The 26670-nt window shown below is 32.0% G+C and overlaps 1 pseudogene; it reads right to left on the bottom strand.

Moving 5' to 3' along the window:
• Positions 1-22587, bottom strand: part of LOC143404294 (COMM domain-containing protein 2 pseudogene) — a 67844-nt pseudogene extending 45257 nt beyond the window's left edge.
• Positions 22588-26670: the final 4083 nt, after the last annotated feature.

Below are 26670 nucleotides of genomic sequence, written 5' to 3'. Positions count from 1 at the left end.
ACTTGATTTCAAATCAATGATTACAACATGTCCTTTCTAGACACATGGCATGTTGAGCATTATCAAAACTATCTTTTGTTTATTGAATATATTTTCATGTTGTCTTGATCAGTGTGGATTTAATAGATATAGAATAGTGATTTTTAAATCTTTAAATAAAATTTAAAATTAATTTAAGTGTAAATGATAAAAATTATAAAGAACAGATAGAGAAATTGCAGGTTAATTAGGGTAAAGGAGAAATTTTTATTGTGTATAATTATTTAGTTGGAGGTAATAAGAGCAATAACTTCACTGGACTGCTACAAGGAATTAAATTTAATTCCTCATGTAAAATGCATTGCATGTTGCTAATAAAATGAAACATAATATCATTTGTGATAAGATGACAAAAATAAAATCAAAACATGATAATGAGAATTTTTATAAATCAAATAGAAATTTCTCTTTAAGTCATTGATTTTTGTTAGTTTTTTTAAACAACTTTCCTATGAATTTATAACTGCTTTATCTTTGTCCTCAGGGTGACTCTAATAATTTTGTAGAGAGCTGCCAAAATTTAGTTATTGTTCTGTTAATCATTGCTAATAAGAACAGAGAATTTTCTGGATGTCCCAGGAAAATTATACTAATTAGAAATGTCTGCATTTGTGCATCTCCTTAAAGATTAATTTATTCATCATAATCAGTTAATCACTTTTCTTTACATAATTAGATAGCTTGTGATGGAGAGGAAGACCCTTAGTTCTCTCAAAATGTATAAGACTATTTTAGCTGACACTAGGGAAACTGGAAAGACCTTCTTAGTATGTACCATCCACAACAGCATACTGATTAGTGCAGGTACCATTGTACTCCCAAATAAGAATGGATTTCAAAAAATATTCAGGAAATTGACTCTGGAAAAATCCCATGTTTATACTGATGGGCAGTATTTTTTATTTTATGAATTATTCAATAACCAAATTAATAGAGACTCTTTATATATACAATCTGTTTCTATTACTTTCTTTATTCAGCCCAACAAGGTAAATCCCTTCAAATTATATCTGAAGGAGAACAATATCACTACTGAATTTTTCTCCTTGTTCCTTAAAAAAGGAAAGAAAAGGAGAGTCATATATTTAAAGTTGAGTAAATTTTCATGCTCTGTGTATCTCTCTATCTCTCTCTCTCTCTCTCTCTCTCTCTCTCTATATATATATATATATATATATATATATATATTGAACAATATAAAGCTGAAAAATAGAATAAACAGGAATAATACAACCAAATTAGCAATCATTGTTTTATTAGAACACACGTTATTAGTGTTTGGCAAGGGCAATCAGTATCATGTAATCCAAAATATCATTTTGTAAATTAACCAAATTAATGGGAAAAAAACCTTCTTTCTGAGTACTTCATTTAAAAAGACCACTAAAATATAGATTACAGGGAAAAAAAATTTCAACCCAAATATATGAACTGAAAAGCAAGAAAAAATAAATATTCAAAGATTTTGATAAAAATGAGGCATATCTAGATATTTATCTCTTAAAGAGTTTGAAAATTTTGGCTAAAATTGGATATGGAAGTGATATCTCACTAAAATATTGGAAGATCATAAGTAAATTTCACAGAGCAGGGGGCCTCAAATTTTTAAAGCATTGCCTGCTCATTTCATAGTCTTGGAGGAGGGCAGAATTACTGAAAATAATTGAATGTTTGCAAAATATTTAAAATTCCCTTACTCAGATGAATATATTCAATCCTCATATTTTTCCCACAAATTTTCATCAAATATTAACAAATATTTACTATTTTAGTCCTTTTCTATATTATTAAATTAATTCTTTAAACATTTTGATATTTTAACATTTAATATTCATTAATAATAGTAATATATAAAACACAAAAGACATTCTAGGTATTACCATTCATTAATATAATAAATACACAATTTAAAAACACTCTTTTTAAATCTAAGGGATATTATGCTGTTAAAGTATTTATTGTTTCACATATTATAACAAATTTGTAGAGATAACATGTGAATATTATTGCCTATATATTAGCCTAATGTATTATTTCTGTTTTTTAGGGTGACTTTAAAATTACAAACATATTGTTATTATAGAATATTAATTATGTACCTTGTACTTAGCAATTTTAATTTTACGAGTCATACCATTTAAATTATTATTCTCTCTCCAGGCAAAAGAACAGGCATAACTAAAGATGTTTATATATTAATTCTGATAAAATTTAACACTGTCTAAAGTTGAAATGAAAAGGAAAAAAAATCCTTTCTCTCTATTAAAATGAATTCCTGACATTTCTAATCATTGTCAACACAAAGTCCTGAACAAACTAGAATACTACTGTGTACTAGAAATGAATATGGAATGTGAGGTGAAAAAGTGATTGTTAGCAAACGATTAGTCTAGTATTTTAAATACTCTTCCATCATAGCCTTATTTCATTATGGCTCACAGTTTGCTTGTTAAATGTTTCATAGTTATGATAACACAAATAGTTATTTAAGAAAATATCCAGTCCTTAGGTAAATTCTTTGTCATATGTTTTTCTACTAATAGATGATAAAAATAACAATGATTCCTAAAACAGCATTTACTTTATGCCAAGTACTCCACTTCATATGTAATTTATATACTTTACTTGATCTTTACAACAACTCTTTGACATTATTTCAATTTTATAGATCAGGGAACTGAATCTCACAGTATTTAATTGTGTTGGATCTGGGACAGAAAATCAGTCCTTTCTGATTCGAAGGCCTATGCACTGAACCACCAGCTTATATTGCTTTCCACAAGTAATAGAAAACAAATTACTTTTTAAAAATAGAAAAAGTTCAAGAATAATTCCTAAAAGTCAAAAGGAGGGTTGGTGCTATAGAAGACCTAGAAATACAAATTTAAGACTAATTTAAAGAACAAAATCTGATAAGAAGCCATGATACTATAAATAATAACACAGATCAAATGTCATTTCAGAGATGCTTAGCCATTTTACTCTAAGATCAGGCATGTGATTTTCATGCCAGGAGTCAGGATCAATATGACTAAGGACTGCCAAGATTTTTTTTTTCCCTGAGATAAACCAACAGTGTTAACCTGAAGCTAAAGATAGGTACTACTATCATTGGATTCTACCTATGAAAGAAGCATTAGAGTCTTCAGCTAGGAGGATAGGCTGACTGAAAATCCTCATTGTCATATGAAGTGATTTTATATATGACTCCTTCTTCTGATGGATTTTTTTTTACTCAGAAAAACAATAGCTCAAAATTAATAAGTTAAGACTAAGGATCTTTCACTGGTGACTCAAGTAATTTGTGGCAGATTAGAATTAGAGGTCAATTAGAATATCACTCACTAAAATATAATTTTGTTTTATTGGCTGAAATAGTCCTTCATTATTTGTCTCCCAGCAAACATCACCTTTTCTGAACCCAGAGAGCCTCTAGGTGGGCATTGGGGACGATGCCACCTTCTTTTCACTTTAGTCTATGGTCTTGTAAGTTTACTCTCCAGTCAAGTCCCAGAAAATGAGAGTATGATGATCTGGTCTAGGATGTCAGAATATCACATTCCAGATGCCTAAAAGTAATCTCGGATTTTGTCAGAAACAGAAATTCCTATCACTTTTCCACTAAATGTGAAGCTACGTCTAATCTCTGCAGCTACTGGAAGCCATGATGCTACCCTAGAAAGACAGAGGAACTTGCCAAAGAATGTCTATTTAAACTTGTCTCCAACTACACTGAATCTTCATCTCTCTAAAACTTTTCAAACTAAGCACGTCAATTAATTTCCCCCCTTTTGCTTTTATACCTACTTAAACTTTTTAGGCAAATGTTATAATGTTGTTCCCAAGAATGGTTAATATTTTCAATTTATGCTTAACTTTCTTTTCATTTATCTTTAGTGAGGAATCATTTTCTAAGGATGTTATCCTCTTCGCTCCCTTCTTTATCCTTCCCTTTCATTCCCCCTCTGTGTTTCTTTCACTTATCCATTCATATATTCCTTTGCAAATGTATCATATTTATTGTCTAGCTTATATCATTGTGGCACTTCTCCAAGCACTCACAAGGCTACAAGGATGTCTGAACCATCAATTACAGCCAGCTCATGATTTGGGAGAGTGAATACAATATCTCACTCTATAAATAGAAGTAGGTCCAGAAACACACACACACACACACACACACATACACACACACACACTAAATGTAGATTAAATAAAGAAATAAAAAAATGTTGATGAAATAAATAAATAAATAAATAAATAGAGATAAGGTAACATTGATCTGGACCATAATAATCATGCATGATGTAAATGTATGAAGTTTTGAGGGAAGGCAATTCAGGCAGACAAAACATGTGAAGAAAATCATGCAGCACGTAGCAGGAAAAATGGGATTGATTTGAGAAAAAAACAAATATTTCATTGTGCCTACTCACATTGGCTAGAATTTTATGTCAAGTTCAAGTCAATATTATGATACATCCAAATAAAGGGAAATGGCTTATTTCCTCCCTTTTGCAGTTGGCCATGAATAAGGTTTTAAGTGAAAAAAAAAATGCTATCTACTACTTAAGAGTCATTTGCCTTGAAGACAATTTTTCAATGTGAGTAGATGATTATTCCTTTTAAAATTGAACAAATATTGCAACAAAATAGATTATGGTTGTTTATTATACACATTTAAAACTTGATTTTGGGTTTTCACAGCAGCGGTTGCCTAATTCCTCCAGAAGATAAACCCTCTACTAGAAACTCTTAGTTCAGTACATGAGGAATGACTTGGAACAACCACTGTATAATCATGATGGCCACTGGGAGTGGTGGGCAATTTGGAAGTAATTTGAGATAAGCAGTTAATTTGGACAATGTCCTTGAAATGTTACTTTTACTGACCAGTTACATAGAACTCTAATATGTCCGATGTCCAGAATGCCATTTCCCTAAGGAAGTGTAAGAGAGCCATATGCAAATAGCTATGTTCAGGAGCACAGGGAGTCTGTGCTTGGCAGTCTGAGTTGTCTAAAAATCACAGAAGCATTGGCTGTCTGAGAGGTGGAACATTACCTGTCATTTGTGGATTATGCTTGACTATGTTCAGTAACTCTGCTGTCTAATATAATTACCATTAGCCACAAATTTAAAATTAAATTTATATTAATTTAGTTCCTTAGTCACACTACTCACATTTCAAACACTCAGTACCTATATGTTGATGGTGACTCATAGAAGCACAGATGAAGAATACTGAAGTTTTAATTTGATAGTATTGTTCCATAACACCCCAACAACGTGCTTTGAAAGGTATTCCTGTACATAAAATGCACCATTTATTTTGAGGGTAATGCTTCCAATTTGGATAGAAAGTCTCTCTTCTTGGTGCTTATTACTCTGCATTCCTGATGAGGTTCCCTATGTATTAATACTGTCTTTCAATGCTCAGGTCTTCATAAGAACAAGTTTATAGTCCTTTTTACAATGTGTTTAGATCTTCAACACAATATATATTCACCAAGTTCAGCTTCTTTAGACACCAAATGCAAAAGAACATGCATTCGTGGCAATTTCAGAATGAAAAACCTAACAGAAACTCAAGCATAATTATCCTTATTTCAACACCATAAATTGCACATTGGTACCAAAAATGTTTTTGAACATGAGCCCTTTTTAAAAGTGATAGGTCATAACTTTAAAAATAATAGACTATGTAAGATCAAAATATGATTATGGTTGTTTATTAAACAAATTTAAAACTTGGATGACCCAGCACAAACGTTATTAGTATAGTGACCCCTGTATCATGGATGCTCAACAGATGTTGCATGAACTGAATTAACAAAGTAATAAAGTGATAAAAGTGGTTGAATTATCATAATTTTTTCTATACTTGTCATGCCTGACAATCAAGACCTTAGAGCTCAAATTCAAACTCATATTCTAATTGCAATTAGAGATATTTAGTAGGCCCAAAGCTGGAAGAAGTTTAAAAGTGTATTAAAGGGTACATTTTAAGAGAGTGGCTTCATCAATCAACTTCAAAAAGAGTAATGTTGCTAGTTAACTATGTCAGCTCTATAAACTACTGTATCCCATGACTTATGGGCCTACTTAACATAATTTGCCTTATGTTGGGATGAATTTTGAACATCTCCTTTTCACACAAGGAGTAATTTTTTCCCCCTTTGGCTTCTTTTCAGACATTTCAAGATTAAAATAAATACTATAATGCTTTTCATAACAAATAAATATGAGTTAGGAAATATTATTTATCTCAGTTTAAAAGCAATGATAAATTTTGTACAATGACACTGAATAAATTTTGATCCATTTATTTGGATCTCCATTCATTTGTCTAATTATTTTCCAGAAAATAAACAGCTGAAGGCAAAAAATATCTTTATAATTTACAGCTCTATTATCAACATAATGTATGTCATATATAACATAACTAATTAACAAATTATTTATACCTATTTCACATTGTAGATTTTTTTCCAGTCATGAAAACCAAAGAGTTCACTTTAGATGAAATGTACACTTACTTTTGATATGCTGAGTATAGAAATTTGGAGTAACTAGAATGCATTGGGACTTAGATCTTAATCTACTGATTTTGCCATAGCCGGCATAATCCAACAATGATTTCTTTGATATGATGCCAAAAGCACAAGTAACTAAAGCAGAAATAGATAGGGATACATCACACTGAATAGGCTATAAAGATCAAAGAAAACAATAAAAAGAAAAGGCACCTATATATTTCAAAATATATCTGATAAGTTGTTGATTTCTAAACTATGTAATATACTCCTACAATTCATTAGCAAAAAATAATAACTCAATAAAAATGAACAAAATCTTGTCAAACAGTTTTCAATAGTAGGTATATACCAAATATATTATGAACTACTTTAGAGTTGGGAGTAAAGCTCAGTGACAGAGGAATTTGCCTAGCATTTGTGAGGCCTTGGATTCAAGAAAAAACAAAAACAACTGTATCATTCATCAAGAGAAACAAATCAAAACCACAGTGAAATATCATCTTACACCTGTGAAAATGACTATCATCAAAATAACAGAAATAAGTATTGGTAAAAATGTGAAAGTATTGGTAGTAATTGAAATTCTGCATACCATTGTTTGAGAATGTAAATCAGTGCCGCAGTTCTGGAAAACAGTATGGAATTACTAAAAAAACAAAACAAAACAAAAAATTAAAAAAAGAATTATCTATGATTCAGCAATTCCAGTGCTAGGTACCTAGGTACATACCCAAAGACAGCTGAAATCATCAATGTAAAGAGATATCTGCACTTCCACATTCATAACAACAGTATTCACAATAGCCAAGACAAAAGATTAATATAATTAATATAATTCTGTGGAAAGACTAATAAATAAATATATGTTGGGGTAAAGATACACAATGGAATATTATTTAACCTTTAAAAAGAAGGAAAGGCTACCATTTGTGACCATGTATAAGCCTGAAGTATACCATGTGATGTTAAATACACCAACCATTGGGCAGATACTGCATTTTCCACTTAGATATTTCTAATAGTCAAATCCATGGAAGCAGAGAATTTAATACACACTTCTGTGGAGTGGGAATAGAGAAAGTGGACAGTTATTGCTCAATAGGTAAATATTTCAGTTGTTACATAAATAAAGTCTAAGGATCTTCTGTACATAGTGCTTATAGTTTTCAATATGATATTGTGAACTATAAAATTGGTTAAGAAGGTGGATCTCATGATACATTTTTCTATAACATGTGAAAAAAGGATGGAAGGAAAGAGAGATACAGATGGGGGGGAGAGAGAGGAGAGAGAGAGAGGGGGAGGAAGGAAAAAAGGAGAAGAGAAGAAAGAAAGAGTAAGGGAGAGAGAAAGAGAGGGAAAGAAAAGGATAAAGAAATGGTGGAGTGAAGGAAGAAAGAAAAATACAAGACAGTACACAAGAATATTCTAGCAGGTTTTGTGTATGTCTCTTAACATAAATTGTGGTGATAATATCACAGGCATTTAAATTTATCAAATTCAACCCATTAAACATATGCAGTTCTTTGCATTTATATTATAACTCAATAAAACCATTAAAAAGAGTAAAAACATGGTATGGCTATATGAACAAAGCAAATACAAAAGATACTTTGTATTGTTATTTCTTAGAGTGCTCTACACAAATAAAAACATATTGCAAATGTCATGAATAAATTCAAAGTACAAATTTGTGTTACAAAATATAAACTATTCATTATTTCTTTTAAAAAAACTTTGAAGTTGAAGCTTTACCTGAAAAATTTTGTAAGCACTGAGCTCTTCTTATGTGAAAATCTGAATTAATATATTCCTATATAAGAAATTTTAGATTTCTAATTTAACCCTTTGAAGGAGAAAGTCTTCACTTGGTATTAGATTTTTAAATTTTAACTAAATTTTATTTATACCATAATACAAGATTTTAAATGACACATATTTTCTACAAAATTCTAGCTAAACAAATCCCAGAAATTTAATAAACACTTCCCTAATGGGCATAAACTATGTTTGAGAAAATATTCTTTTCTGTTAACAAATTTTGACACACAGGAAAATGCTGTCTGGATAGTTGCATTACAAGTATATGTCCACTTTTATATATAGAAATGCATGTTATAATAAAATATATGCACATTGCTTATTAACATATATGTTGAAAATAAAAACATTTTTATTATCAATCTATCAAGACAATAATCAAGTTGTTAGCTAAATTCATTCTATGAACATTCATTAATTATTAATCATTTAACATCTAAATAAAAGTCATTTTCTAAGGATATCTTTTTAAAACAGGACACTTTAGTAATTGTTATTTCAACATGTTAATAACCTTGACTTTAGGACATGAACTGCTTATGAAGAGAGAATGGTGGGAAACAGATGTATGACTACCTGCTTGACTAATTGACTTAACTTTCTGTTTGACTCCTACAAACTACTTATGGTTCACTTAGAATGATTTTAATTGGATCAAAATCTTTTTGGTGAATCAAGAACTTTAACCGAAAATGGCTACAAAAAATTGGAAATAGTACCAATACATGTACAAATTTTCCTACATTATAATACTTAGTTCTTCTAGTCTTCTTAGGACTAACACTGTGAACAGAGTCTACAGTGACCATGTACATCATAGAGTCTAAAACTGATGACTTTTTCTTATGATTGACAGGGAGCTATTAAAGATGCAGAAATAGAATATTTACATTTTTACTTCAAAGTATAATTCCTAACATTGGTTAGCATGTGTGGAGGAGAGAAAGAAATGCAGGATATTATTCAAAATAGGAGCATAGTTATGGAGCCATAAAAAGGGGGTTTTACAAACCAGGAATAGGCAACAAAAGATAATTTTTTTATATTTTGGTGGACTAAAGATGCCAGTCATAAGCTTATATGCTATAGAAGAAGTAAGAGGTAGAGAGAAGATTTCATTACCAGGTATTTAATGAGTCCTGTGAAAGCTTTTCTAAGAGATCTGTGTAATATCTGATATTATTTCTCTCCATTTCTTTAAACTTCCTGATCCTCAGTCTCTTTGTAAAGCAATAAGCTTCACCTGAGGTCAGAAAAATGATACCATCATTTGAAAAGAGAATTTCATGATTCTCACACTATCAATAAAAACTTCCTTTTCATATTATCTGTCATGGGTCAGCACTAGGGTATTGATCCTCTGTGAATCAAAATTTGTTAGGTAATACACAAAATATAATTCAATAATGGAATTGAACTCAAATTTAGAGCCAGCAAAGTCCTGAGCTCTGGGCTGGCCTGGTCTTGCTAAGCATTCCAACAATGAGGTAGATGGATACAGGTTTCTACCATTGATTTAGCAGTAATGGATTGTGCAGTCTGTAGGGAAGGGTATGCCTTGACAATGGATATTAGATCAGTTGGGAAAGGACTCAGAGAGAAATCTGCCACCATCACCTTTTTTCCCTCCACCCCACCCACAGCCTTGATGTAAGAGCTTCAGTCCTCTAAGGGAGATCAGTGCTGAATATTATCACATTCCCTACACAAGCAAGACAGTGAAAAGAATTTTCAAACTACTGAGGCACACACATGTGCACACATGCCCCGCCCAGAACAAAATCAACAATGACAAGAAGCCAAACCAGAAAGACAGTTAGCTTTATAGGAATTGCTTTCTCTTTTATTTATGTTTATATTGCATTTTTGAAAGAGGAAAATAAAGATAAAGGTCATGATAGCTGCATTAGTATGGATTGATTTGGTTCAGTGAACTGAATCCCCTAAATGAGAATTTCTAGAGTAGTTAAAATAGAAAGAACTTTTTAACAGGGACTTTGATTGATGACCATAACCTATACAAGCTTTTGCCTTAGTGATATGGTGAAGATGAAATGCTACAGCTTGTTTGAAATGAAGAATGGTGTTTATAAATGACATTTTCTTCAGTTCGTTGGACAATGTAGAGCTTTAGGAGTCCCAGCAATTTCTGATTCTTAGTGCCTAGAATTCATTTCTGCTTCCTATTGTAAGAGCTACAGTTCTCCATTGAAGCAAATTTCAACTAAATCTGTTCTTCTTCCTTGGGCATCAAATCTAAAATCAAGTAAAATTATTCAATCGGTTACTTTTTTTTTTAAATCAGAAAGGAAATATAATTAATGATTTCTATGCAATTTTAATTTTCCCTTTTATTCCATTGAAATGTATTAGATAGCCACTGGTCATTGTATTAGTGCTTTATATATTTTCTAAGACCTTGCAATCTCTCATAGTTGAGAGATAAAAATAAATATTGAAAACTATTATAAAAATAATACAAAGCAGATAATATAAACACTTCATGATTTCTCTAATAATTTTAGAAACTCAGGGCCACTTAGGTTTAACAAGAAAGGACCATCAGGTAATGGCTAAAAAAATAAATGTCTCTATGGGGGAATGTATGACAGAATGTTCTTGATGCTCACCACAGCCTCTTAGAATGTACTTGAGGAACTAGCCATATAATTCTCTTATCCCTTGGAATATAAAGTTAGTCTAGAAGAGACCATTTCTCAATTTATAAGTGGTAAAAGATCCATCTCTAACAAAATGGGATAGTGAGGCCAAGGAGATTTCTTGTTGGAATAGGTGATATATTTGAAATCAACACTAATGATCAAACTGGCTGACTTAGTAAAGATATGAAGGCCAGAAGGTGACACTTCCCAATCAAGGGCACATGTACAGACGTTTTTACATTCTAGGATCTACTCTCTTAGATGTCTACCAGAAGACAGAATAACAATAATATCTAATTCAAACATTTTTGACCCTTCTTTGAACTCCAACAAGTCTTGGATTTCTACAATAATGAATAAAAATTGTTCATTTATAGATCTATTGTTTAATCATATATTGACATTCTATAAATTGAGCTATTTCTTATTCATTTTATTAAGGTAACTGTTAATATTAATTAATATTATTGTAACTGTTGTCAACTCTGCACTTTAGTCAGAATGTATCATGGTCCCATTTTAAAGATGAAATAAAGGTAACTGAGTTATAGAAGTTGATTATCTTAAGGTCATGAATTATTCTGAGAATGTATTTTTCAAACCCAAATTACTGGGACTTTAATTTCTTCATTCTAAATTCTTGGATGAGTTTCTGATATCAAATATACTCAAGCATACATTCAATTAATATATGTTTGAGTGAGTAAATAAGTGAAGAGTGAATTAGTGGTAAAGTAGGCACCAGAACAAACATTTTCTCATAATTTTCAATGAAGTGTTCTTTTTACTGTTTTTTTCCCAATTTTTCTATTCTATTTATTTAAAATGTCTCCTGTTTTTAAAATTAGTTCATGTAATACCTCCAAAAAATTGCTAAATGAAGCAAAATATCCTATTTCTAAAGAATAATAAAAATTATTTAAAAAATCCCTACTATTATTATTTTTTTGGAGGGGGGTTGGTTACTGGGGATTTAACTCAATGGCACTTGACCACTGAGCCACATCTCCAGTCCTATTTTGTTTTTTGTTTTTTTTTATTTTGAGACAGGTTCTCACTGAGTTTCTTAGTGCTTCGCTTTTTGCTGTGGCTGGCTTTGAATTTATGATCCTCCTATCTTAGCCTCCTGAGCTGCTGGGATTACAGGTGTGTACCACCATTCCTGGCTCCCTATTGCTTCTTAAATAATTGAAAAATACAGCAAAATCATGGACTGCACTCTTCCTTTTTCTCTAAGCATATAAGAAAAAAAAGAAATGCCAGGAATCATGTTCTGGCTTAATGAGAAAATTTATAAGATTGTATTGTTTAGAAAAGAGATATCAAGCCTTATGCCTCTAATCCTGGGAGGCTGAAGCAAGAGGATTTCAAGTTCAAGGCAAGCCTTAGCAATTTAGGGAGACCTTAAGCAACTTAGTGAGACCCTATCTCAAAATAAAAAAAATAGAAAGTCATTGTGGATGTAGCTTAGTGGTAAAGTGCCCCTGGGCTTAATTCCCAGTATTGAGACAAGAGAGAGAGGGGGGTGGGGAGAAGAAGGGAAGAGAAGAGGAGGAAAAGAGAAGGGAGGAAATGGGGAGGTGAGAGGAGAAGGAGGAGAGGGGAAGGTAGGGAAAGGGATGAGATGAGACATCAACTTAGATATTACCAGGACAACAAGTTTTATCAGGCCATAACCAGTCAGAATCAAAGAGGGTGTTGAGGATAAGGCTTGACTTTACAGAACATAGCAACACTTTAGGAATCTTAGATTTGTTAAAATAACTGAAATAACGGCTGTATAATGCATAATGGTGTTGGGTTTCTAACAGCTGTAAAAAAAAAAAGAAAAAAATATTTTCTCCTTTTTATAACACTGTTTTATTTCATTGAACTTAGTAGAGTGTGTAGTTTTCAAGACCAAGAGCTACAGCTTCCTTAATTAGCTCCAAGAGAAGAAATGGCAAGCCTAAGAAACCTAAAACTCACATAGCACAGAGAAAATGGCATAGAACTGCATTATTAAAAATCAGAATGTGGAACAGGCTATAATTTGTATCCACAAAGCAATCCCAAATATTCAAGCTGCACAATTTTCTATCCCACTTCTGAGCATCTTGACTATACCTTAAGCAGCTACTTAACATTTTATTATATACTGTATACTAGTTTAGTATCCATTCTTTTTACTATGAGAAATGCTCTGCAGTGACCTCTTGCAGTACATCAAACGTTACTGTGTAGGCATGGTCTATTAAACTATTTACTAAAGAAAAAAAATGAAATTTTAAGATTAAATGTAATATAGTTTGACCAATAATAGGATTCAATTTCAGGAAAGCAATGGCTGTTAGGAAATACATCTAATCCTTATGTTTTATTTGAAAAGAATTCTCCTATTGTTCAATAGATAAGATTTATCACTGTTGTATGCACTAAAAAGTTATTGTTTATCTTATGCTCTGTTTTAGAGCTTTTTCAAAATATTTTGAAATGCAAAATTACTCTCACAAAGGTCATCCTCTAAAAAACATTGTTTACACATGAATATATATTAAAAATTAACTATGCAATAAAAGAACAGTCACTGAATAATAAAAGATTAATCAATAATGAGATATATCTCACTATTCTTTCATTATTTCACTGAGCTCTAATATATAGTCTTTCCAAAGAAATAGCATAGTTAAGTGGAAAGAAAACTATGTCCAGATTAACATAAATCTGACTTCAAATGCTATTTTGAAAATCTACCTCCTTTGAAACATTGGATAAACCCCCATTTTCTCTTAAGATTTCTCTCAAATGTAGGAAAACATGTACTTATTTTTATTATTAATCAAAGTCTTCCAATGAGAATGTCTGATGAGTATTGATACTTTTATCAGACCTTAAACTTGGTAGAAGAAAATTCAGCTCTTACTAAAATGTGTGAAATCTTATTATGGATAACTCTATAATTCTTTCATGAGTTTTATGCTATTTAAGAGTACAATAAACACTTATATAGTTTTGTGCAATGCACTTTGGGACACAAAAAAACTGCATTATCTAAATATGCGGGGGTACCTATCATTCCAGCTACTCAGGAAGCTGAGGCAGGAGAACTACAAGTTCAAGGTCAGCCTAGGTAATTTAACAAGACCCTGTCTCAAAAAGAAAAAAATAAGTTAAATAAAATTAAAAATAAAATAAAATCACATACAAATAAAATAAAAATCTACCAAACAGACAATATATATTTTTTGTATTTTAAGATCAGAAAATAAGTCCAATCCTTTTCCTCCCCCTCCTTCTCTTTGGTACTAAGAATCTAGGTTACAGGATAGTGCTTTACCTCAATTGTGTTCTAACCATTGAAACAATTAGAACAATTAAGACAAATTGTCTCCAAATAACTGTTCCCAGAATTAGGAACAATTGTTCTATTTTAAAGATGTACAAAGTAAACAAAGCCAAATCAAAGGACTAGCTGAACTACCCATGTTCAAATTATTATTTCCAAATTTACCAATTAGAAAAGGTCTTCTAACAATTTTCCTGAAAAAAAGTAACTGATGGGGTCTTAAAGGGGCAGGTTCTCCAATAATTGTGAATCACCCATTTGAATATGTATCCTGGGAGCATGAAATAACTATTCCTATCATAATCTCCTCACATGTGAGCATATGTGTGAAATGCATTTCAGGCTAGTCAGATTTTGCATGACATGATTGTGTATTGCTAATGCAAAGTTATTTCTATTAAAATTTATAGAAATACCCGTGATTTTTTACAACCTTGGAATTGAAAGCATTCAAAATTAATTAAATAACATATTAAGGAATATATTCAAGATTGTTTTGGTTTCTTTATATTTACTCCTCATTTTAACCAAATAACTTTCTAAAAGTATATTAATGAGCCTAACCCAAGAACTAAAATATATCTGCTTAGATATCTGCTAGGCAAATCATAGAATTTCATTAGAAATCATTTATATTGACTAAAATAATATAACTCATAACAATATTGGTATACTTTGCTAACAAAAACAACAACAAAACAAGATCAGTTGTACAGTTGACAGAATTGAATTTTTTTTCTATGTGGCACATTTTTTATTTATTACACCTTAAATTCAAATATATAAATGTATGACACACATGATAAAATAAAATTGACTTCCACCCCAAATATTGTAAAATATAGTATCAAATCTAAAATTGGTCCAAATGAATTTTACATATATCTTTTGCCTTTTGTGATTATATTTAATTCTATTTTCACTTTATCTACAAAAATGGAAGTGTTAGTGAATATAAACTATAATAATTTAGTGCTGCATAATAGTGTTATTGAACACATTTAAATTTAACAGGCAAATAAAAGGAAACAAGATAAGAAAATGTAGAAATCTATATAAAACTTGACCTGTAGTTGGAAGTGGTATTGAATTTATGTCATATACTTTCTAAGTGTTACTGTGGTGAAATATATAACATTATTTGTACAAGGATATAATTAAGGATAAAAAAGGAAGTTGGGACCATGGAACTGGTAGAATGAAAGAAAATTTTGAAAAATAGTTCAGACCTAGATAGATAACCAGGGAATTTACATACAAATATATTATAAATCAATCTATTCCTGTTTGGAAGTCTTTACTTTAATGCCAACATCATATACTCAGGGCTTTCTGGGATTGATGAAATCTACAGGTTATACAAATGCAAGTTTAGAAGGCTTCAGTAAGGAAGAGACAACTATCTTGACAAGTCTAGTCAGCTCTGTTCATATGCTAAGCTTAGAGTTATAGTGAGATCGCTCATACCCCAAAGGCCTATGGAATACATGAAAGGTTGAATCAGAGCAAGATTAGCAGAAAATTGGGAATGTTGGTTTCCATCTTTACTTCCAATATTTCTAGGAGATTGTCAGAGACAGAATATTATAATTGTTTTGATTTAAAGCCAAGAAGCAAATACCAGCAGGAAAATGTATTTTAAATAATTCTTAGGCAAATGTTCTTTTCAGGCAATGACCCCTGTGGGTGGAAGAGATGAGACATTATGTATACTCAAATTATGTGAATTATGCACTGAACAAAATCTGAGTGAAAAAAATAGGCAGTAATTCAAAATCTCTGGAGGCCAAGAGACTCAAAACATATTTTTAAAAATATGTAACTCAAATTCTTCTCTATTTTATCTAGATAAAGTCTTCTTCAAACTTTACTGTTCTTTTTTGCCAAATTAAAGCTAGATACATTTTATAACCCCATCTACAGTTACTATTCAAAGTTTTGTCAAATGTTTTTTGTCAACATGAATTGATTAGCAAGGACATATCATATACTCAATTCACCATATATTACATTCACCTCACCTTTATGATCCAAAGAATGCAAAACATTCCACATTTTTCTGCCTTCTCTCTTTTTTCCCCATAAGACTCAAAGAGCTCTCTTTGTTCTCGATTTAGTAATTTAATTCACTTCTGCCCACCTTGACATCTTTGTCTATATGTAATAAATCCTCCCATCAGTTTGTCTTTCAATATAAACATCAACCAAAATGGAACCAGTAATTTCTTAGATACATAATTTTACCTAGTTACTTCTGAACTTAAATTTCTTAAGGTATAAAATGTGAAATCAGACCTATATGCTTTTCAATATTTTATCTAGATATTAAGCCTGAGACCATAATAAATAAATAAATAAATAAACAAACAAATAAATAAATAAATTTCATGGAATGGGTAGAGAAAGGCTGCAGGAAATAATCTGGAAAAGATAAAAATACTAGCACTAAATAAAATAATAACACTGAGTTGTCCTTGTACTTACTATTGGGTGCTGTTAAATGTTTGCCTAAGTGATATGAGAATTTTACAGTTTGAATCATCTTGGTGCTTTTAAGTTAAGGTAGTGAAAGCACTGGATGGAATAGGAGCAGGAGCAAACAGGACAATATAAGGCATTCTCCTTTGACCTAATCAGTTGGATAATATAATGTACACTATGATGTTATGATTATAAGCAATCTCCATTGTTTCCTTCCTTTATTAAACAAATTAAAAAAGAAAAAAACAGTAGTGAAGCATGTAACTGAAACAGGTCACAGCAAATTTAAAAATAAGGTCTTTTCACCAAATGTCAAGGATTGTATGGTTCAGACAAAGTGAAAAACTGACAACCTAGAATTTCATGTGAAATTGTGACACTTCCAGAAACTAACTTACCCTTACGTGAAAAAATGAAAAAATAAGCTTCAAAAATGCTAATCAAGAGTTTCTTCCTAAAACATTGAAGTAATACATCTTTGTGTTCAAATAATTCTATACATATGTAATCCTTAGAAAAATAAAGATAACACACTTGAAAATCAAAATGAGGCAGGGAAGTAAGGCTCATGATGTTACTCTCTAAAACACTGATGATTGAGTCTATATTAGGTAAAACACTCATTTTGATGCTTGGTGAATGGAACCTTAATCCATATGAAGTTTTAAGTCACTGGATTTATTGAATTAAAATTTTTACTTGTACTTCTTGTGACAATGGAAATATAATTGGGCTGCTACCTGACTCATCATGTATAACTTTAAACATCACTCACATGTTTACTTTAAAAATATCTACTGTGTTCTTTCTAAGTGCAAAGCAAATGGCTTGCTGTATGTTAGATACAGTGACAAATTTAGACATGAGCCTCACTGAACTTATTATCTTGAAAGAGAGAGAAAAATAAAATGTATAAATAATGTGTTCTTTGAGTTGTGTGAAGAACTATTATACAGGGTTGGAAGTGAAGAATGCTATAAAGAAGTTCAGATAAAGCACAATTCATGTTCAGAGAAAGCAAGATTATTTAAGGTAGTAATAAATGGAAAGATTTTGGATGTTTTGAAATTTGACCTGAGCTTAAAAATGCAAGTGGAATTTTAACATGGGAATAAGATAGAAGCATATTTCATGTTTCAGGTGTAGGCACATTTTTAGCAATAAGCTCTGTTTGTCTGGAATGTAAAGTACTAACAAATGAAAAAGAAAAGCACAACTTTAATTAAATTTGGTTCAAATTGTAAGAGGTGCAGATTGCTAGTGTTAGGAGATTAACCTTATTCTGGGAACTTTAGTATGACACTGAAGGTTTCTATGCAAGAAGAGACAGAAATCAGTTATTCTTTTGGGAATACTATTGGAACATGCATAGACACACACAAAGTGTGCATTTGTCTTTACTAACTAGATGCCTAAAGGAATTCTAAGAACATTCTTACAAAGACTGGAAGAAGTATCTTACATTTTTCATCAGCAACCTCAGGTACTATTCTTTAGATCAACAGTAATAAAGCTTATAAACAGAAAAAAAAAATCTCTACCATAGCCTATTTACCTTAATGCTGAAACCATGCTTCTTATTAAAAAAAAAAAGTTCAGATGACAAGAATGTAAAATAGGTGACAATGGATTTTCCTAAGTAAATTAGTTGCTAAACATGTCAGTGTTACGAAAAAGAGCAAGTTTTAGGGCTTGAAGAACTGCATTGCATACGAATAAACAACACTGGATTAGTGAAAAATCAAATGGCTTAGAGCTCATCTTGGAGGGAGTCTCAAGGAGAAAATATAGTTAATTAAAAACAAGATCCATTTATCCACTCATTCCTGCTGGATGTGCCCTTTGAACTTTTATTAGTGCTCAGATTCAGTTTGGTGTTCTCACATCCTCTGGCCTGTTTCCTTTGTGTCTAAATTCCTTCAAGCCAGCACTACAAATCTCAAAGAAGGCTTGTCAAAATCTGTTTTGTGACTTTTCTATAAGATTATCTTTTCCCCAGAAAAACTCACATCAGGATTCCAGTTTGGGCATTGAGCTGCCTAATTCCACACTCAGCCCTTCATACCTGGTCTATCTTTGACACTTTAAACACTTTCTTGCTAGGAAGTAGATTCCCTGTGATTATATTCACTCATCTTTGCTTCACCTTGTTTGGATGTCAGGGAATGTGCCTGAAAATTATTTGTGTTCCTCTTCACTGTTTTAAACCTGATAGGCACTAAAATAAAAAAAAAAAAAGGAAAATGATGCAAGTTATTAAATAAGTAGATAAATAAATAAATGCCCCCTTTGGGAATAAGAACAACCTGAGGGAAAAATGCTATTATTCAGTCCTTTTTCCAGACGTGAGTATTTTGAAATCACACCATTTTCTCATTCAACATTGGAACAAAAACACTTCCAGTCCTTCATGTAGTTAAAAATCTAAACACTGCCAAAGACACATCTCTCATTTCACACTTCAGAAATGATGCAAGAGATCATTTTACTCCCCTAGGGCTTGAAATAATGGGTAGTCATGGCATGTGCTCTGGTCGGAAAAGACAACAGACTGCCCAGTTTCTTTTAACCATACCCATCCGGACACCACCACATCATCACCACTAAAAGCTTCATTTTTTTAACAGGAAGGGGGTAAAATGAGAACAAAACACTTGTAAATGTGTGAACAGTTCAGTAAATGTTAATCAGCCCTTGAAGGTGGAAGATAGCCTCTTTTGCACTCACTCAGGACTTGAGTACAGTGTGTGAGGTTTTCTACCCCCAAACCCAGGCTGATTTTGTAAATTTCTCTCTCACAACTTAATGTGCAAGATCTTAAATAAACTCTTCAGAAGGAAGATACACCATAAATAATGATGCAGATAGGGCTCTGCATCATTCTTTTTACCTCCTTTTGTTTTCGTTTTACAGATGCATACATAAGTTGTGTTGATTTTTTCCTTTTACATAATTTACTAGTGTTGATGAATTCTGATGAGATATTTTCCCAACCACAAAAGATATAATTTTCTTAGTGGTAGACTCATGAGTTTATATAGGGAGTTTACAACAGGTAAGTAACTGATAATATTGCGTGAACTATTTTTTCACAGTTTTATGTAACCTGGAAACTCAAGGGGTTGTGTAAGAACTATGATGTTTCAAACTTGAGAATCATTCGCTTGTTTCTGAGAACTTGGGCTGGTTTCTTGCATTTTCTAAGCCCATTTTGTTACCTATAAAAATGTGATGACAAACTAAGGTAGTGGGATGTCACAAGGATATAACTGCATTTTCAGTTACACAATAGGACTTAGTAGTGTATTTTATTTTACCCCAATTTATATCAAACAGTTTAATGCAGCTTAATTAATTTTATACTTTAATAATCCAACTATGCGTTCAGTTGACTTCATCTTTTTTTAACAAGACCCCTTCAGAAGCCAACAGAAAATTCTCTGAGGGTAAAATATATGTCTCTTAAATTAATTTTCACTGAGGTTTATTAATTAACACAATTAGTATTAAAGAAAAAAACACTAATGTTCTATGCTCATTTATGAAATATAGGTGCATAACTTGGTGTCTTCCCCATGACAGCTCTTAAGGATTCTCTCAATCTGTGATTCATTTCCATTGCTACTATACCAGAATATGGAATCTAAACAGTAATCAACAAAGATATATTGAGTTTCTATAAAGTATAAAGACAGGAATCATAAGACACTTTCCACATAAGACACCATTGGTAGTGATACTCTGTGATAATTAATTAATGAAGGTTTGGGGTAAATGTGTGGTTTAATTCTCATGTATGTCTTCTTATACATTTTGATTTTTAATCGTATTTGTGTATAATATTTAAATAACTAAAAGAACAAAAAAGCATCCACTTTTACATACTTTTAACAGGAACATGAAGGATATGATGCACAAACCCAGGACTTTTGGTTTAATGCTTTGCTGTCACCATCTTGAAAGTCTTAATAATTGTGGAACAAGGGATTCTGTATTGTCATTTTGCAATGGGCTCACTAGTTACATAGATGGGCCTTCATCTACATAAAGGTGGCATTATAAGTTAGTATATCGTAGGAACAAAGTGAACAATATTCATGGTGCCGCAGTCTGGCTGCAGCAAAATAACTTGGGGGTGACGAGCAACTTGTGTACATTGATACAGCAGGAATGGGAGCCATTTATTGTAGGACAGGAGGGGTATATATACATTGCACACAGCTTATGTTAATTAACATAAACTAGATACAGCAGTCAACCAATAAGGAATCTCCACACTTAATGACTTGCTGGCGTTACTTCACAAACCACTCCCTCTGGCAAAATGCCAGGAGCCATCTTGACTTGTTTACAGACCCTAACACATAGTTCTTGAAAGAATTGATGAGCTGAAGAAACTGTTACCCCAAAATGTAACAATTTATGTTACATAAATTGGGGAGCCAGCAGAAGCAGGAAAGGCTGCTCTCACCTTCCCCTCATCCTTCTTCTCTGAAGCCACTGTAAAAGGCAGGAAGGTCACCCTCTCTTCTTCCTTGAAGATGTTTATGGGATAGAGTGCTACCCTAAACCTAAAAGGAAGGAAATTCACATGAAAAATCTGAGCAAAAGTCCTTGCTGAGCCTGCAGTTTATCACTATTAGATTGTAGCCTTCTCTCTTCCAACTAAATTTCTGCATGACTGTCCATAAACATGCACACATTTCCCTATTTCTTTGGGTCTTTATTTCTGCAGTCACCCATTCTGCACAAAATTTTTTAAATACATTAATGGGCTTTTCTTTCATCAATCTGTTTTGTTATAAGGGTCTCAGCCATGAACTTTGTGATGAGTAAGAAAAAGACATTACTTTTTCTCCTCTACATTAAGAAAGGTAAGAAAAATAAACCCAGACATTCCATCTAAACAAACAGGTTGCAGCCAAATAAAATAAAATCGATAACAGAAACAGGTTATGCAAAGCCTCTTGCTACTGCTGGAAAGGGTCCTGTCTCTAATTTGTCTTCACTCACATTGAAATAGGGCTGATATCTCTATTCCAACCAAAAGATGATTAGAATTCTATAGACATAATGTTTTTCCACTTTGGTGCACCAACATTTCTAAGTAGCATCTGTTCACTGGGATAGAATAGGTTCCTAAGTCCAAATTCATACCTATTAGTAATCAAGAGTGTAGGCCTTTATTAACTTAGCAAAAGTTAATTCCTCTCTCCTTTAAACTTAAAGCTTCTGCCCTTCTAATATGTGTGTGCTATTGCCCTTTTGAAGAAACCCTTTGGGGACTAATTGTGTCTATAATTCATGCAATAGGAACAAGTTGTTGTCAACAGACTGACAAGATACTGTCAGATGGGTCACTTCATGACACATTTGAACTTAATTGGTAAGAATTGTCAAAATCCTGGTGATGCTTCTGAATGCAAGGGTTTATCGATCCAAGCTACCAAATGAAGTTCCATGAAGAAAAGCGTACCCCAAAATCTTTCTGAAAAACAGTATATATCAATACTCACGTACAAACTGTTGAGAACCTTCACCAATGACCTCTTTATAGATGCCCCTTTTAAAAAGTTCACATTTATTGATATGAACATGTGAACGGCATGCGTTGTGCCTGGCTTTTCTTAAGAGAGAGACTGAAACTTGCGCCAACTGACTGAGGAAGCCAACCTCTTGCAGCTGATTGTTTCTGCAAACTGATCTGCAGAGCTGCCATGGTGGCAAATGGCACTTAGAGGCATAAGAAAGTGGGACAGAAAAAGCACTGGGCAAGACAGAATGATTGATGGCATGCCTCTTTTGCTGGGTGCCATCTGTTGAAGACTACAAGGAGATAGATGAATAGAATATATTTTTTAAATAGCTTGTTACTTTTATGAAATCAATCAATGTAATAGAACTTAAAAAGTACATGCTGACTTGCCCTTCCAGATTCCAGCCCTTGTCTGCCTTCGCCTGTCAAAAATATTTTTGGTAAGTAAAAAAGTGGCCTTATGTCATATGTGTTTTAATATGATAATTTTGAAGCTTTTATTTCCTTTTTCCTCCTCAGTTGAGAAAAAAAAATCTATTTCATAGAGTGCATTCCAAAAATCCCTTGAAAAAAAAATTCAGAAAAAGTGGTTTCCCATTTTGTGGTCGGTTATTTCCTTCACGGACGTTCCCTAGGGTTCAAAGCTATAATTTTAATTTAGAGTGGAAAATGAATAGTCAAAATGTACTAATACTACTGTGAATTTTAGATATAGGGCTAGTGAAAACCTTCTTCTACCTTTCATTGACAGCTTCTTCATTTGACTAAGGTTTCTTGACAACTTATATGTTTATTAAAACCTGCTCTATTCCCAACCCTTGAAAACTATCTCCCCTTCTTTTTTCACCCTTACAGAGAAAATAAAAGGATTTTTTGTCTACACTTAAATTCACTGTTTAATGTTTGAAGTATTAAATGACCATCAGGATATTTTTCAATGAATGTGATCAATGCTTCTTATAAAAGGAGTATGTTTCAGAAACCTGATATATTGATGGTAAGGTCCAGCCTATGTTTCACATGAAAATATGCACCATTGCTGATGAAGGAAGAGTTGTGTTTACATTTTCATAAGGAATTTTCATATATCTCCACAGCAATAGGATTTTAAATATTCCGTGAATTTTTTTCTCCTGTAAGTCAAGATCCTACAGTGATTTAAAATAAAATAGATTGTCTGTGCTACAAAATGAAAATTCACATATATTAAATTGCATGGGTTAGAAAAGGGATGTGAAGAAGACATTCTATTCACTAACCCATTTCTTGAAAATATGTATGCTGATTTCAAATATTTTTGTGGGTAAGTATCAATATTAAGATAGTTTTTTTAAAAAAAATATATTTGGGATTGAAATTGGGCACTCATCTATGGAGCCACATCCCTAGCCCTATTTTGTATATCATTAAGAGACAGGGTCTCACAGAGTTGTTTAGCACTTCACTTTTGCTGAGTCTGGCTCTGAACTAAAAATCCTCCTGCTTCAGCCTCAGCCTCCCAAAGTAGCTGGGATTACAGGCATGCATCACTACACCCAGAAAGATCACATTTTAACCATAGAAAATTTCTGTAAAGATGAGATTAATGCCATCAAAAGAAAGTTGAAATTTGCTCAATTTAATTAATACTTTATAGAGATTATAACTTTGTTAAAAAACAAATTTGTCATAGGTAGGTAATTATTCCTAGAGAAAAAAATACCCAAATGTCTTTAATAAATTTATAGAGATATTTTTATTGGGACTTGAAATAACCAGCATATTGTATGAGTTTGAACAAAATCTAAGTCCAATTTTGTTTCCTGTTCCTGGTATTTTGACAATAAAATGGAGACCCAGTGAGATCTATCATAAGGCTCTAATAATACAGAGGAAAAGAATTAAACCATCAAAAATAAAAATCTACAAGAAAATAAAAACTTGTCTCTGTACCACCAGTCTGATGAAACAAAAGTTTTTTTTTCCTTCCTCCAGAAAAAGTAATGAAAGACATTTTAAAGAAATATTACATGTAAGTAGAAATCAAGTTCAAACCCTGATCCTTTACCTTCTGATGTTAATGAGTCTTACAGAACATGTACTGGTTCCAGTTTATTCTTACATATTGAGCTGTGTTGGAATTGAGTCAAAGCAGTCAATAATATTTTCCAACATTAATCTGGACTTATCTATTAATTCATCAAATATTTTTTTTCTGAGATCCTACTAAGTGCTCTGCTAGGCAGCATGTCACAATCTTGTCTGTGAGATACAAAAGACATACTCATTTCTAGCATAGTAAAACATTAAGGAAAAAAATAGGAAAAGAAAAAAAAAAGAAAATTCCATTCCAAACAAATGAAATGCATTTTCCTGCTGCCCTACCCCCAATAGCTTGTTTATTATTATCAGTATAAATTAATATGAATATATATATATATATATATATATAAATAATTGCTATTAATTTTTAGCAGAATGACAATATCATATAGAATGTATACAAATGTGAGATTTCCTCCAGTGATTTGCTTGTGTTTGTGTTTTCACAGTGGGAGTGTTGCTTTAAACGTTTTATTCAAACCCCGCATGTTGACCAACTCACCCAATCTGCTCTATTTTTCTCTCTAACTAAATGAACATGCAGCTTTGAGAAGTGGGAAGAAGACAGTGATGAACTGGAGAAAATAGTCAGAAAGGGGAGAAACCAAGTATAGAGTCTGGTAGACAGAAAATAGCATAGCTTTCTACCAAAGTTCAGGGGTACACTTCTAAAAGATGTGGTGGTGGAAGGGTAAAATAATACAAAAATTAACTTAAATTTGTTCAGACAATAATAATGAACACATCTATTATAATCAGAAAACAGTTTGGCAGGCAAAGTTTGAAACTAGGAGGGCTTTCTGTGTTGTTATTATTTCATCATCTTCTTTAGTGCTTGTGATGTGGGTATTTATACAAATACCATTAATCAAACCTTTCGCTGCAACTTAATTTGAGAGTGTACACAGGTAGGAATCATTGGCTGTCCAATAACATGACATTTCCAGGGGCTTTGGTAGTGCAACATCATGATTATTATATTGATTTAGTCTGGTTGACCAAATAGAAACAGGAGATCACAGATTGTGACAACAGACATAAGGTGTAATTTCAAGAAAAAAAATAGTGATGAGGAGAGAGACAAAATGTTAAATTATACTCATAAAAAAGAAAAAGCTTATGAATATAGTTTTATTTAAACCACTTCCCAAACACCTAGATGAGCATTTTATATATGGTAGATGTTCAGTAAATATATTTAGCTCATATGTCTCCAGGTGTAATGGTGTCCTACCATACCCCATTATTTTGACCATGCTCTATCCCATCTCTGCTAAACATGGTGTACTCAACACTTCATGTCAACTCCAGCAAAAGGCAGGAGAAGGAGCATGTGGCCAGGATTCATGTCTTTTTAATTAACTGACTCTAATTTTTTACTTAAAGAATTGGAATAGGTATAATAATTTCAGCATTATTTTAAAGATATTAGGATTCAGGTTTCTAACAGTTGGAGGAGGGAACTCCTTCAATGGGAAAGAGGAATGGAATAAAATTCTGTGGTTTTGAATTGAAATTGGACATGCTGGTGTGAAATTTTGTTTGTGAGATATATATCTATAAAAATCACATATGTATGTATGTAAATATATTTTAATTTATATGGGTTAATTTTATATATATATATATATATATATATATATATATATATATATATATATATAAAAACATATTTTCTGGCCTTGCTTGCAGAAACCTCAGCAACGATAATACCCTAGTACCAATGGCAAACCTAGTATCTTTGCTCTGGTTTCTAAGACTCAGGTCTCCAACAAAAGAAACGGGGGCTTTTGGCAAAATGGTTGATTCCAGAGTTGGGTCAAAGAAATCATAAAAAAAAACCTACAAGGTAATTCCTGCCAGAAGAAAATATATGATCAAATAACAAAAGATATTTTTCACTTTAACTTGTTGTCATGTTAAAAGAATATTAGAACCAATTTAAAGACATATATGCTGCCAACCTTAAGAATATATGAACATCTGAATAAATGGTGATTGTTGCATATAGCTCATTGAGTCCTGGATTTCTAAAGTATATAAATTGAGTAACTGAATAAACATAAATAGTCTGTGGATTATGTGGTAGTATAATATTTATGGTAAATTTCTAATTTTCATAGTTTTATTGCAGTAATGCAGGAGAATACCTTGTTTTAAGGAAATATACACTATAGTATTTAG

The sequence above is a fragment of the Callospermophilus lateralis genome, chromosome 7 (assembly GCF_048772815.1).
Source record: "Callospermophilus lateralis isolate mCalLat2 chromosome 7, mCalLat2.hap1, whole genome shotgun sequence".
NCBI classification, from domain to species: domain Eukaryota; kingdom Metazoa; phylum Chordata; class Mammalia; order Rodentia; family Sciuridae; genus Callospermophilus; species Callospermophilus lateralis.
Note: the sequence above shows the minus strand (reverse complement) of the source record. Positions and strands in the feature narration are given on the sequence as shown.